This window comes from Plecotus auritus (genome assembly GCF_963455305.1).
Source record: "Plecotus auritus genome assembly, chromosome: 1".
Taxonomy (NCBI): domain Eukaryota; kingdom Metazoa; phylum Chordata; class Mammalia; order Chiroptera; family Vespertilionidae; genus Plecotus; species Plecotus auritus.
Window position 1 is genome coordinate 149,584,317 of NC_137770.1, and position 14,543 is coordinate 149,598,859.

General features: G+C 48.6%; 1 pseudogene across 1 annotated transcript; it reads right to left on the reverse strand.

Moving 5' to 3' along the window:
- Positions 1-13,408: 13,408 nt before the first annotated feature.
- LOC308241357 (jun dimerization protein 2-like) lies at positions 13,409-13,895 on the reverse strand (annotated as a pseudogene). Its single transcript has one exon. The product of its transcript is annotated as a jun dimerization protein 2-like (transcript).
- Between the last annotated feature and the right edge of the window lie 648 nt (positions 13,896-14,543).

Sequence of the window (14,543 nt, forward strand, 5' to 3'; positions counted from 1 at the left end):
CAGTGTGGAGCATGTAGGAGGCAGCCAATGAATGATTCTCTCTCAACAGTGATGTTTCTATCTCTCTCCCTTCCTTTCTGAAATCAATAAAAATATTTTTAATAAAGAACATAGGTGTACACTGATATAAAGTGGTTATTGGATTTTATCCAAAGAACTCTTAGCCTAGAAGTTAATCTATTATGGGAATTATCTCTCTCATTATTCAATTTTCTATAGTGTGTAACATTATGGTTTAAAAATGTGTACATCAAATATAAAATGCTGGATATACTCAATTTAATTTCAATTATTAATATGTAGTTAAATCACTTAAAAGTTGTCAGTAAAGCCCTAACCAGTTTGGCTCAGTGGATAGAGCATCAGCCTGTGGACTGAAGGGTCCCGGGTTCAATTCCCATCAAGGGCATGTGCCTTGGTTGCAGGCACATCCCCAGTAGGGGGTGTGCAGAAGGCAGCTGATTGATGTTTCTCTCTCATCGATGTTTCTAACTATCCCTCTCCCTTCCTCTCTGTAAAAAAATCAATAAAATATATATTTTTTAAAAAGTTGTAAGTAAAGTGTTCTGTAGGAGGAATTGTGAGTGGGTCCTTATGTTTTTGTTTTTGCTGCTCATGAAGTTGGTCAAAGCGCTAGATCCCAGGTCAGGTGTCCACCAGGGAGGTGCTGCGGGACCCCAGGAGGAAAGTTAGCCCATAGCCCTGGCTGACAGGATGCTGCTCTCCAACTGCTGAGCCAGGCAAGGGTACACCTCTCCCAGACCCACCCGCCTCATCCCAGTGGACACCGGGTGCCCAGCCTTGTAGCCCCTATTACCTGCTCATCTTATCTCTTGCATTCAGGTCACTTATCCCGAAAAAGAGGATTTGCTTCACCATCCACCGGTTACCCTCTTTGACAGCTTTGTGGATCGCATTCATATTTTTGTCTCCAAAGTTGGGCCTTATGGCTTCCATGCCACTGCTCCCCTGGCTGGTAGGGGAGACCATGGCAGGACTGGTAGGGGAGACCTTGGCCCCGCTGGTATGGGTGACCATGGCCCCGCTGGTAGGGCAGACCTTGGCCCCACTGGAAGGGGAGACCGTGGCTCCGCTGGTAGGGGAGACCGCGGCCCCGCTGGTAGGGGAGACCATGTTCCCACTGATATCGGAGACCATGGCCCCGCTGGTAGGACAGACCTTGGCCCCACTGGTAATGGAGATCTTGGTCCGCTTGGTAGGGGGGACCACGTTACCGCTGGTATGGGAGCCTATGGCCCCGCTGGTAGGGCAGACCTTGGCCCCGCTGGTAGAGGAGACCATGGTCCCGCTGCTAGGGGAGACCTTGGCCCCGCTGGTAGTGCAGACCTTGGCCCCGCTGGTAGGGCAGACCTCGGCCCCGCTGGTAATGGAGATCTTGGTCCGCTTGGTAGGGGAGACCACGTTCCCGCTGGTATGGGAGACCATGGCACCGCTGGTAGGGCAGACCTTGGTCCCGCTGGTATGGGAGACCATGGCCTCGCTGGTAGGGGAGACCACGTTCCCACTGATATCAGAGACCATGGCCCCGCTGGTAGGACAGACCTTGGCCCCGCTGGTAATGGAGATCTTGGTCTGGCTGGTAGGGGAGACCATGGCTGCGCTGGTATGGGAGACCATGGTCCCGCTAGTAGGGGAGACCACGTTCCCACTGATATCGGAGACCATGGTCCCACTGGTATGGGAGACCATGGCCTCGCTGGTAGGGGAGACCACGTTCCCACTGATATCAGAGACCATGGCCCCGCTGGTAGGACAGACCTTGGCCCCACTGGTAATGGAGGTCTTGGTCCGCTTGGTAGGAGAGACTACGTTCCCGCTGGTAGGGGAGACCGTGGTCTCACTGGTAGGGCAGACCTTGGCCCCGTTGGTAGGGGAGACCATGGCACCGCTGGTAGGGGAGATCTTGGTCTGGCTAGTAGGGGAGATCATGGCCCTGTTGGTAGGACAGACCTTGGCCCCGCTGGTAGGGGAGACTGTGGTCCCAATGGTAGGGCAGACCTTGGTCCCGCTGGTACTGGAGACCATGGCCTGGCTGGTAGGGGAGACCATGTTCCCACTGGTATGGGAGACCATGGCCCCGCTGGTAGGACAGACCTTGGCCCCGCTGGTAATGGAGATCTTGGTCCGCTTGGTAGGAGAGACCACGTTCCCGCTGGTATGGGAGACCATGGCCCCGCTGGTAGGGCAGACCTCGGCCCCGCTGGTAATGGAGATCTTGGTCCGCTTGGTAGGGGAGACCACGTTCCCGCTGGTATGGGAGACCATGGCACCGCTGGTAGGGGAGACTGTGGCCCCGCTGGTAGGGGAGACCACGTTCCCACTGATATCGGAGACCATGGTCCCGCTGGTATGGGAGACCATGGCCTCGCTGGTAGGGGAGACCACGTTCCCACTCATATCAGAGACCATGGCCCCGCTGGTAGGACAGACCTTGGCCCCACTGGTAATGGAGGTCTTGGTCTGGCTGGTAGGGGAGACCATGGTCCCGCTGGTATGGGAGACCATGGCCCCACTGGTAGGGGAGTCCATGGTCCCGCTGGTAGGGGAGATCATGGTCCCGCTGGTATGGGAGACCATGGCCTCGTTGGTAGGGGAGACCATGTTCCCACTGATATCGGAGACCATGGCCCCACTGGTAGGACAGACCTTGGCCCCGTTGGTAATGGAGAACTTGGTCCGCTTGGTAGGGGAGCCCAAGTTCCCGCTGGTATGGGAGACCATGGCCCCGCTCGTAGGGCAGACCTTGGCCCCGCTGGTAATGGAGATCTTGGTCCGCTTGGTAGGGGAGACCACGTTCCCGCTGGTAAGGGAGACCATGGCCCCACTGGTAGGGGAGACCATGGCCCCACTGGTAGGGGAGACCATGGCCTGGCCTGTAGGGGATTCCACCTTCCCACTGATATCGGAGACCATGGCCCTGCTGGTAGGACAGACCTTGGCCCCGCTGGTAATGGAGATCCTGGTCTGGCTGGTATGGGAGACCATGGTCCCACTAGTATGGGAGACCATCGCCCTGCTGGTAGGGGAGACCATGGTCCCGCTGGTATGGGAGACCATGGCCTCGCTGGTAGGGGAGACCACGTTCTCACTGATATCGGAGACCATGGCCCCGCTGGTAGGACAGACCTTGGCCCCGCTGGTAATGGAGATCCTGGTTTGGCTGGTATGGGAGACCATGGTCCCACTAGTATGGGAGACCATCGCCCTGCTGGTAGGGGAGACCATGGCCGCGCTGGTAGGGGAGACCATGGTCCCGCTGGTATGGGAGACCATGGTCTCGCTGGTAGGGGAGACCACATTCCCACTGATATCTGAGACCATGGCCCCGCTGGTAGGACAGACCTTGGCTCCGCTGGTAATGGAGATCTTGGTCCGCTTGGTAGGGGAGACCATGTTCCCGCTGGTATGGGAGACCATGGCCCCGCTGGCAGGGCAGACCTTGGTCCCGCTGGTAGAGGAGACCTTGGTCCGGCTGGTAGGGGAGACCTTGGTCCCACTCGTAGCGGAGACCTTGGTCTCGCTGGTAGAGGATACCTTGGTCCCGCTGGTAGGGGAGACCTTGGCCCCGCTGGTAGGGGAGACCTTGGCCCCACTGGTAGAGGAGACCTTGGCCCCGCTGGTAGAGGAGACCTTGGCCCCGCTGGTAGAGGAGACCATGGCCCCGCTGGTAGAGGAGACCTTGGCCCCGCTGGTAGAGGAGACCTTAGTCCCACTGGCAGGGGAGACCTTGGCCCCGCTGGTAGGGGTGACTATGGTCTCCCCGCTGGCTCTCCTCTGGAAAAAAAACATCTTTTTCCTGGTGGAGAGTCCAGGCTTTAGAGAAGCTTTACCTTCCCTCCGCTTGTCGCGCTGCCTGAGTCCAAAACTAGCTCTATAGCCAACCACCACCTCACGCCACAGCATTCAAGCAGGGCAGTTCGGCAGTTCAGCAGTTCGGCAGTTTGGCAGTTTGGAAGTTTAGCATCTCCCAGTTCCGAGTCATAGTAACCAAGCAACAGCCTCTGACATAACTGCGCATGTGCACAGAGCCTTGTGGTCAAGGGCAGCCAGAGCCCATGCCCAAGGCCCAAGCCTCTCAAATCTCAGGAACTGCCTGTGGGCAGGTGTGGGTTCTGTTCAAACATCCCTGGGAGTTGGCTAAGTGTTTCCAGACGCTTACAAAGGTTACTCACCCCAGTGAAAAAGCAGTCTTTACCTAAGACCAGGCCTAGGGTGGTGTGGAACTTCAGGATGCTCAAGGTCTGGTCCCCCAGCAAACTCCCTTTAAAAACATCTCTAAATCTCCTTGTGACTCAGTTTATTTCTCTTCCTTATCCCTCTGTGCCTTAGCCAAGCTCCAGGGAATGTACCTGATGCAAGAACAGAAGGATGTTTTCATGGCTTCAGAGATTATGGCAATATATGTCTGCAAGTGTAAATTTATGAGAAACCAGTGCCTGTTCTCCTGATGAAATGAAACCCCTTTCTACATTCCTCTTATCTCCTCTTTGGCTCACCTCTTACACTTACGTTTTGTTTCACCAAAATAAATGTTTAATCAATCAAAGATTTATTTTGGAGCATGGTGTTCACATTTAAGAACTTTTTCTTAATAAAGGGCTATTCACCTGTCACAGACCACCTTTTCTCGCCTAATTTAAAATGTCACTTTCCTGTGCATTAAATTCTCAGTTTATGTATTTGGTTTTGAAGTTTTCTGTTCTCATCCATAAGTGGTCGGCTTCTTTTTGCATCAGTGATACCGCTGTAATAAACCCAGTATAAATAACTGGGGAGGCCAAATTTTATAGGCATGTCATTTGTGCAGCTGTGCCAGGAAACTGTAATTTAACTCTCCCAGGGCTATTCCCTGCAGATGGCAGCGGGGGGACTGCACAGGGGAGGAATAGATGCATGTCTCAGTGAAATAGGGAAGGTGCTTGACTGTCAGTAACACCTGGGAACAGGTCATTGGTTACAATAGTTGTGGCCACAGCAAGTGTAAGATTTGAGACACTGACTTCCTAAATAAAGGAGTTCTCTCTCTTGCCAGGCCCACGCTCCTGGCCTGTGGATTCTCATGCTCCTGCATTTGCCCACATAGGCCAAGGCCATGTGGACCCCACACACAATGGACTAATGGACTGCAAGTAGCCTGATGTTATGCAGGACCCAGCTCCACCATGGAAAGCAAACTCTGGGCACTGGCTCTGCTTCAAGCTCCGCTGAGTCCCCAGCTGCACATTTTGCAGGCCTGGATGAAGGGAAATGGGACTTTGCAAACCCAGGGATGTAAATCACTCCTCCTCCTGTGTGAGTCTCAGAAATTTATTTTTCTCCAGATATTGTAAGGACCCAAGTCAAGCACCCAGTGGGGGAGCGGATACCCACTTCCACGGGTGGATAACCCACTTCCACTGATAACAGTGTGTGGTTACTTTAGGTCTCAGAGTTTGTAAGGCCTGCTGTGCACCTCCCATGAGATTGTCAGGTTTAGTATGTGGTCACTTTTTTGTTCACACTTGACCTGTTAAATATTTTTTTATTGTCTACTTTCTCCCAACTAGAATGTGCCATCCGTGAGAAAAGTAATTATTTTCTTCACTATTTATCTTCATTGCTTTCAGAAGAGTAGATGCTTAATAGTTTCTCATTAACTAAATGACTGAACTATGAAATTGCCTAACTTATATTTCTAATTTATATATTTATGTATCCACCACCTCTCCACATAGAAATACTTGAAGGCAGCTGTATAGGGGATTTGTACCTTATTTACAAATGGTAATGGATTTTCACTGCTATATTTTCAGATCTCCCCATGTTCTCTCAGGAGACTCCCCTCCCCAAGGCCACTGGGGTTATTCCAGTCAGTCCTTGGCTATTAAAAATAGGAGGGCCCAGAAAGGCCCTGTGCATGTGCATTATTCTCTTCATTACTTATTCTTTGGAATACATTCTTAGAAATGTGATCTCTGAGTCAAAGGGTAAGTCCATATGTAAATTAAATAGCTATTGCCTAACACCACTCCATCCCAACCCCCAATCCCTCCACCTCCACCCACAGTGCTCATGCCATTACCATTTTGGATTTCCACCAAATGTGTGAGAGGCTACAGCCTCACCTGCCATCTGAGTGTGGTTAAGCTTTGGAGGTGAGAAGGTTGTCAATCTGATCCTTAAATAATGACCTCTGCTGAGTGCACCTGTCCCCACCCCTACTCCAATTCCTCCACCCACTCCTGGGTTCCCACAAGGGCAAACTGAACTCCAAACAGAGGGCAGAGGAACAGCAGGTGAGTCCCCACCCTGTTCACAGGTGGAATGCATGGGCCGCTCCCCTCCCCACTCTGATGCTGCCTGCCCCAGTGGGATGCGCACAGCCAGGAAGGGGCATTTGCACAACTGGCAGACTGAGGAAGCACAGAAAGGGCTGAAGTAAACACTTAGAAAGACACTTTAGAAAGAAATCTGGTCCTCAGGCTGTGGTCAAACCATCTTCTGGCCCCAAATCCCTTTGCCATTTTCCACTAATATATTGAGGTGACAAAGAAGGGCAATTCACCAGGGGTCACTCCTGAGAGAAGGGGGTACTTGGCGCAAGTAAGGGAGGGATGAGCCAGGAAGGCACAACTTTTACTAGACTTTTAAAACAACAAACAAACAAACAAGAATAAAACACCTCTTTTCTTCAAGGTTATCAAGGTTGTGGTGTAGAGGGGGCAAGTAAGAGGAAATAGGTACAAATCCACTGAGGAGGGCAGATCAGCTCTGATTTTTCCCAGTGGTTCTCCATCTGCGTTTCTCCTGGTGTGTCTCCAACCAGGTGTCCCCCTTGTACCAGGATGAGATGCAGCGCTGACACCACTTTCTCCCCGGGGCAGGGATCTCAGCCGGGTGCAGCCTAGTCCATCCACCTCTTTGCCTACCCAGCAGGAGTCCCTAGGCCAACTAGCACCCTGCCTGCACCCCCACCAGGTCCCCTGACAGCCTTGGATGTAAGCACTGCAGGCAGGCCTGGGAGCAATGGGAGCTGCAGCCAACACCCTGGGCTGTCCCCTCAACTTGGGTCAAGCCCCTGGGGTCCCAGGCGTCACATAGCGTTTCAGAGGAACATGCGCCCCCACCTCCTCTTAGACCAGGGGTGGGCAAACTTTTTGACTCGAGGGCCACAATGGGTTCTTAAACTGGACCGGAGGGCCGGAACAAAAGCATGGATGGAGTGTTTGTGTGAACTAATATCAATTCAAAGTAAACATCATTACATAAAAGGGTACGGTCTCTTTTTTTTTTATTTCAATAGTTTTATTCATTTCAAACATTTTAACAAGAAGAATGTAAACACTAATTATTATAATTTGAAACTTCAAAAAATGGAGGAATCATAGCACAATAACATACCTTATATTGAAGATGGCAAAGGCAAAATAAAATTGCCTAACAAAGGAAAGGTACAAAAGCCTTTCAAATTAAACTTAAATATAATAAAATAATTTAAAACTAAAACAAATAGAAAAGAACAAAATGTGTAAACAGTAAATTAAACATTTTCTTTAGTGGAACTTCCAAATTATGTCCGGGACGTAGATGTAGATGGCAATGTAGACTGGGTTGAAAGGTTTTTGGTCTTTAAAACATCAACTTCAGTGGGAACAGTGTTGTTGGTCTCCTTTTTAGCTAATGCTCCGATACTGTGCTCTCCAGGGGCGTGTCTCCCTACATCACCACGATAGTGTGTCTACGCATTCCCAGGGTGATGTCGGGGGACGCGTCCGCGGGCATTACAAGGAGCCTCTGGAAGACTGAGAGGTTGTTCCTTGTACTGAATGGGCGGATATAAATCCGCCCACTCAGAAGAAGGAGCTGCGGCCGTGTTTCCCGACGTTGCCATGTTAACACTGCTGCTGGTGAAGGAGCGGAGGGGAGAGCAAGAGAACCCTCTGCTCTTTCGGCTCTGCGGCTGGATAGAACAGCCGAATGGGCCAGATCCAGCCTGCGGGCCGTAGTTTGCCCACGGCTGTCTTAGACCCGCTTCCCAAGGTCCCACCACTGGTGTCCGCACTTGACCCAGCTCCATGGGTGTTTGAGGCTGAGGCTGGCCTTCCCTGCACCCGGTTTCATCAGATTTGACTGATTTCCTGCCCAGAAAATTGCTACAAGTTCCCATGAGGAACCAAGAGGAACCGCTGCCTGTCCACCAGATCCAGAAGCCCGGCCGACTGGAAGGGATTCCTGGGGCATTTCTGGGCGCTGTAGATTAAATGCAAGTCCTGTAGAATTTGAGGTCCTTCCTTGAAAACTTTCAGACAACTGTTTCTTCTTTTTAAAAACAAAATTTCTTCCGAATTATTGTCCCTTTCATCTTAAAGTAAGGTAGAGGGAAAATATGGACACCAGGCGGAGGTTTGTAATGTGGCTTGGAAATTAATGTCCAGAGTGTGGTTTTATAGCATGAAGGGAATTAGTAAGATGCCTTATATCCTGGAGGGTTTCAGCATTGGCCCCACTGAAAACTTTGCTCAGTGTACCTCTCATTTTCCTCTGGGGAGGGGTTTCTTATTATTCATACCATGTGGAAGGCTAACTGTGCTGTTTCCTAGACATTCACAGCAAAGTGGTTCAAAAAGAACATGTAATGTGACTGTTAGAGAAAGAGGAAAGTAAGTAACATGGAGGGAAAGGGCACATGAGTTTATTACTCCCCAGCGTATTGTTCCTGGTGGTATAACGTGGCTTAAACAAGTCCAGGGTGCTAGGCTACTTCTAACTTTAAAGTCTAGGCCTTTGAATGGAAATTTCAGGAAGAGAGCCTTTGCCCCTTGCATAAGCCCCAGTGGCAATTTTCCTCTGGCCTCACTGAAATACTGGAATGGCACAGTAATTCCGGGTGGCAAAATTAACCGAGGTTCCACTAAGATATCTGTCATGTTTTCCAGATGGTATTTCCTGCGTGAAAGGTCAAAGAAACTTAACATAATCTTCAGACCATCAGTATGTAATAATTTTTACAATATTATTAAATATTTGTGTCTTTTCTAGGTATTTGGGAGACTTGGGTTCATCTCTGCCTTTAACTAGAAGAAGGATGGCCTTGAGTAAGTTGCTTTAACCTCTCTGGACCTGACACAATTTACCAGTAAAGTGAGATTATTGCACTACATTATGTCTGTCATTACAATAGCAATTAGGCAATTGCTATAATTCTTTGAATTTGTTCTGTCTGGAATGCCGATAAAGTTAGAATTGCTGATTACTAACCAAAAAGAGTGGAGAAAATAATAATGATGACAGATTTTGTTAGATTCTGAACTATCAATACTTTAGAGGTTTTTTGTTTCTCTGAATACAGTCAATTTCTGGCCTATACATGGCAAATGTCCACACTGTTGAAAAATTGGGTTGATGCGCCCAAGTTCGGGCAGGTCAATATTAGGTTTCAAAATTCTTCAATTGTTATTTCTCCAGAAATATAACTTTGTAATATGGATGACTAGGATTTAGTTGCTTTAAATCTTAAACACAATACTTACTAAGTGATGATAGTATCCATTACATTTTTTGTGTTTTTATATCCCAAGGATGTATACTAATTACCCATTCTTTTTTTTTTTTTTTGCCTTTTTTCAATTAAAATAAAATTTTCTGGATATTTTCATATTATTCTTCCAATAAGCTTTTTATAAAATGATTGTTATAAATTACTGTTTAATATGCCTCTTTTAATTTTTTTAAACCATCCTACCTTGGAAAAGCATTATTATTTTCATGTACTTCTAATCATCTTCAACCTTATTTTAATTATTTTTATACCTAACACTTTTAGTGATTCCACAAATCTTATAATAAACTAAGTTTGAATTTTATATTCTAGTAAAACAAAATCAATTTTATAGAACCTCATCAGTTTATTTTTATAGCTAATAGAATTATCTTAGTAATTGTCCCTGAAAACAGAACAATTCTTATTAACATGATTAATACTTTAGTATGGAACATATATACATATTTTACATTAGCCTTGTCACCTTAACTGGCAAGTAACTTAAAGTTTAAGCATTTGTTACAAATTTGAGTAATAAATGCCAGGATTTAAGGCATTGGTATATTGGTTTTATAGTAGATTGGTTTATATGTATTAGAGTTATAATAATTATGAGATGCATGGCTTTTATTTATTTTATTTTTATTTTTTTAAATATATTTTATTGATTTTTTACAGAGAGGAAGGGAGAGGGATAGAGAGTTAGAAACATCGATGAGAGAGAAACATTGATCAGCTACCTCCTGCACACCCCTTACTGGGGATGTACCAGCAACCAAGGTACATGCCCTTGACTGGAATCGAACCCAGGACCCTTCAGTCCTCAGTCTGACGCTCTAGTCACTGAGCCAAACCAGCTAGGGCAAGATGCACGGCTTTTAGAGGAAACTGCTATATATTTAGAAAAGCACCAATTAGATTTCTTTTGAGAAGAAAGGATAGCAGCACTAAGGTATGGCATTAAATGACCTACAAACAGTTTAAGGAGCTAGACTGTACATGAGATGTGACAAGTCAGGGCCTGAGGAGAGCTTCTAGGACTAGAGGATGTGACCTGCCACCACTGCTTCCTTATTGCCTCGCCACGTTCCTGGCACCAGAGTTAGGACTCCAAAAGTGTTTGCTGAAAGTACAGAAACTGTGTCAGTTCCACCTCTGGGCTGTCCCATCCAAATGTCACAAGGGCAGCTGGCCCTGTGGGCACCAACCCTGAGACATGAGCAGGCAGAGGTGACACACCACTCCAAAGCTCCACTCCTTCTCCGTGTGTCTTCTGAAGCTTGAATTCATCACCCAGTTTCCAAACATTTCATGAACATTGACTGGGTATGTGCCCTGACCCTGAATCCAACCTTAGCCCTTTCATTGCATGGGTTGATACTCTAACCAACTGAGCCACACTAGTCAGGGCTCCTTGTTAGTTGCTTAGTTTAGTTAGGTTTTTCTTAGTGGGAAGACAAGACAGTATAATCACTTGTGAGGTTATTATCTTTTAATATGTTTTTTGAAAAAATAATCTTCTTTGGCAGAAATTTTGTGTTTTCATTTTTATCATTATTCTAATCCCTCTCGCTAGCTTGCAAGGTTGAGTAAATCAAAACAGTGAGTATAATTATTTTTTCTAATTCTACTGGGGATCTTTCTGATTTAATTTCATATCACAGACTCATCAGTGACATGGTTGTGGGAAGGGAGGGAGGATAAATGCTCCCTCACACAGCATTTGTGTTTCCACAAACTGGCTAGAACAGCTGTGGGCAAACTATGGCCCGCGGGCCGGATCTGGCTGTTCTATCCGGTTCTCTTGCTCTCTCCTCCGCTCCTTTACTTTGAATTTATATTAGTTCACACAAACACTCCATCCATGCTTTTGTTCCGGCCCTCCGGTCCAGTTTAAGAACCTATTGTGGCCCTCGAGTCAAAAAGTTTGCCTACCCCTGGGCTAGAAGTATTATGTCCAGAGAATTATATCAAACTGAAGAGAAAATAAAGACTGGTAGTAGCCCTAGCTGGTTTGGCTCAGTGGATAGAGCATCAGCCTGTGGTCCAAAGGGTCCCGGGTTCAATTCTGGTCAGGGCAAGTATCTTTTTTTTTTTTTTTTTTTTATTGTCTAAAGTTTTACACATATCTTCTTTTTCCCCAATTGACCTCCCCCACCTCCCAAGGGCAAGTATCTTCTGGGCCCTAGTCAGGGCACGTGCAGGAGGCAACCAATCAATGTGTTTCTCTCACATCAATATTTCTTTTTGTCTTTCCCTCTTTCTTCCACTCTCTCTAAAAAAATCAATGGAAAAATATAATTGGGTGAGGGTTAAAAAAAAAAAAAGGTTGGTAGTAGAACAAGTAAACAGTAGACTACATTTATTCTTTCTTCCTTTTTTATTATGAAACTAGAGGCCCAATGCACGAAATTCATGCAAGAGTAGGCCTTCTTTCCCCCAGCTGTCAGCTGGCTTCCCTCTGGCACCCTGGACCCGAGCTTCCCTCACAGCCCTGGCTTCATCCAGAAGTTCACCTAGAAGGATGTCCGGAAGGATGTCTGGTCAAATTAGCATATTATGCTTTTATTATTATAGACAAATTCATGCACTCGAGGGGTCCGTCAGCCCAGCCCGTACCCTCTCACAATCTGGTACCCCTTGGGTACGGTCCCTAGGCCTAGCCTGAGATCAGGGACTATCAATGTCACAAGGGCAGCTGGCCCTCCCCTTCCCCCCCCCCCGCCCAGTGCCACCGCTTGCCAGCTGTGCAGTGCTGCCCCTCCCTCCCCTGCCACCGGACACTTCCCTCTGAAGGCGACAGGTGTGCGGTGCGATGGCTTGGCTGGCCTGGGCCTCCCTCTGCGGGGCAATCGCTGGCCAGCCGCACACCTGCCACAGCGTCGCTGGCCGCTGGCCTGGGCCTCCCTCTTTCTTTTTTTTTTTTTTTTTTTAAGTAAGAGTAATGTTTACTGAGCAATACCGAACTGAGTACTAGGAAGGATTTATCAGGATGGGAATGCACTGCAACCTGCCCTTGCCACCCCCAACACCCAGAGACTACAGTACTGAGAAGTTACACGCAATGGCCATAACTGCTGAATATCTGTTTGTAACAAACAAACCATAGCATATTTATACTGTATCAAATCGAGTGATTATAGAAATCCATTTATATATTGATTGTATAAAATCTTTTTTTTTTTTGTAAAAAATCTTTTTTACCAAAAAAAGTATAAAAAACATGTGAAAGCCCTGCCAGGACAGCCATTCTGTAAACATTCAGTGAGTATGTGCTTTGGAAGGGCATCCATGTCTCCTGCCCACAGCAATTCCAGCAGGACCGGCGAGGGTGAGCCCCGGCTGCCACTCCGGGCAGGACTGAGCTGGACCATGGTGGGTGGGTACAGCAGGGCCTGGCACTGTGCCCTTCTCCAGCCTTGCATCAGGATCAGGGTCAAGGTCAGGGTCAGGTCTGGGGGCAGGCAGATTACAGTTTCACTCTGAATTCCATACTCAGCCTACTTTTGGTTGCAACTCATGGCTTTTCCTGGCTGCTTGGAGGTCCTTTGGGTGGGTGCCCTGGCAGAAAGGCCGGAGAAGTGCCTACAGCTGCCTGCTTGGGCGTCTCTCCGGCCCAGAGCCTCTGTCCTGCCTCCTGCAAGCCTGGCCCCAGGCAGAACAGCCCCCCCCCCCCCCCCCCCCGTCAGGACTACTGTGGTCTCAGCGCTTGGTCCTGGGTTTCATCAGCCTGGGTTTCTTCCCCTGGTGTGGCTGATCTGAGTTTCACAAAAAAGCCTGGCCGATGCTGGCTGTGCTGAGCCTCATTGTAGAGTTTTTCATGGAGCAAGGAAGAGCCCTCTGGGACCCTCCTCCTTCTCCCTCCTCTCATTTCCTCCTCCTTTTCCTCCTCCCAGCCCATGGCCACTTCTTCTCCAGCTGCTCCAGCAGTGGGTTGTCTTCTGGAGCCGGGAGTCTTAACGCTGTTGGTCCTGACGATGCCGGTTGAGCATCAGGATGAGCGGCTGCCACTCCTGCTTCAGCTCCTCCATCTGGGTTTTCAGCTCCACATTCATGAGCTCCAGCCACTGAGATTCCCGCTGCAGAAACTCCTTCTGCTCCTTCTTGTTCGGCATGGGGCTGCCGCCACTTTGTTCTTTTCCTGGCGCCTTTTCCTCCGCTCCTCTTCCTCATCTAGCTCACTTTTCACAGGTTGAGGCCTCTTGCCCAGGTTCACCTCCAGGAAGTGCAAACGGGCCATCATGGTCCCAGTGTTGTGGATGTCAGGGTATTTCAGCTCCTCTGCAGTCAGGGGGCCGAGCCCTGGCAGAGAGGCTGCAGTTATGGAAGGGTCTGGGATCTGCCCAGGCATCATAGCAGGAGGAGAGGCAGTCCAGCCCTGCAGAAGCCGTGGGGGTGGGGAGGGAGGCTGCGACCCTGGGGCCTGGGCCAGGCTGCAGGCGCCATGCCCCCTCAGGAGCCGCCTTGGCACCAGCCCCGCCCTGCAGCGTCCACTGCCATCAGCACCTCCCTTTGCAGCTCAGCATCCCTCCCACAGGCTGTGGCCTGAGTCTCCCTCTTTGAGGCGATCAATCACGGGGCTCTGCCTGCCTGCCTGCCTGCCTGCCTGCCTCATCGCCCCCAACCACTGGCCTGCCTACCTGATCATCCCTAACTGCTTGCTGAGGGGCGGGGCCAGCCCAGAGAGGGGCTGAGGGCCGTTTGCAGGCCGGCCAAGCCCCCGGCTTTGTCCGGAAGGACATCTGGAAGGTCTCAGGAAGGTCTCCTGGTCTAATTAACATATTACTCTTTTATTAGTATAGATATTTCATATATAAAATATGATGTATGATATATATATATAAATTAAAACAAATAATAAAGCCAATATCTGTATATCTATCACCCAGCTTAAAAAGTAAAAAATTATCAAATACATCTTCTGACCTTCTCTCAATAGTATTACTCTTTTTTTCTCTAGACATAACCATTATTCTGAATGTGCTGGCTTTTTGGAAAGCAC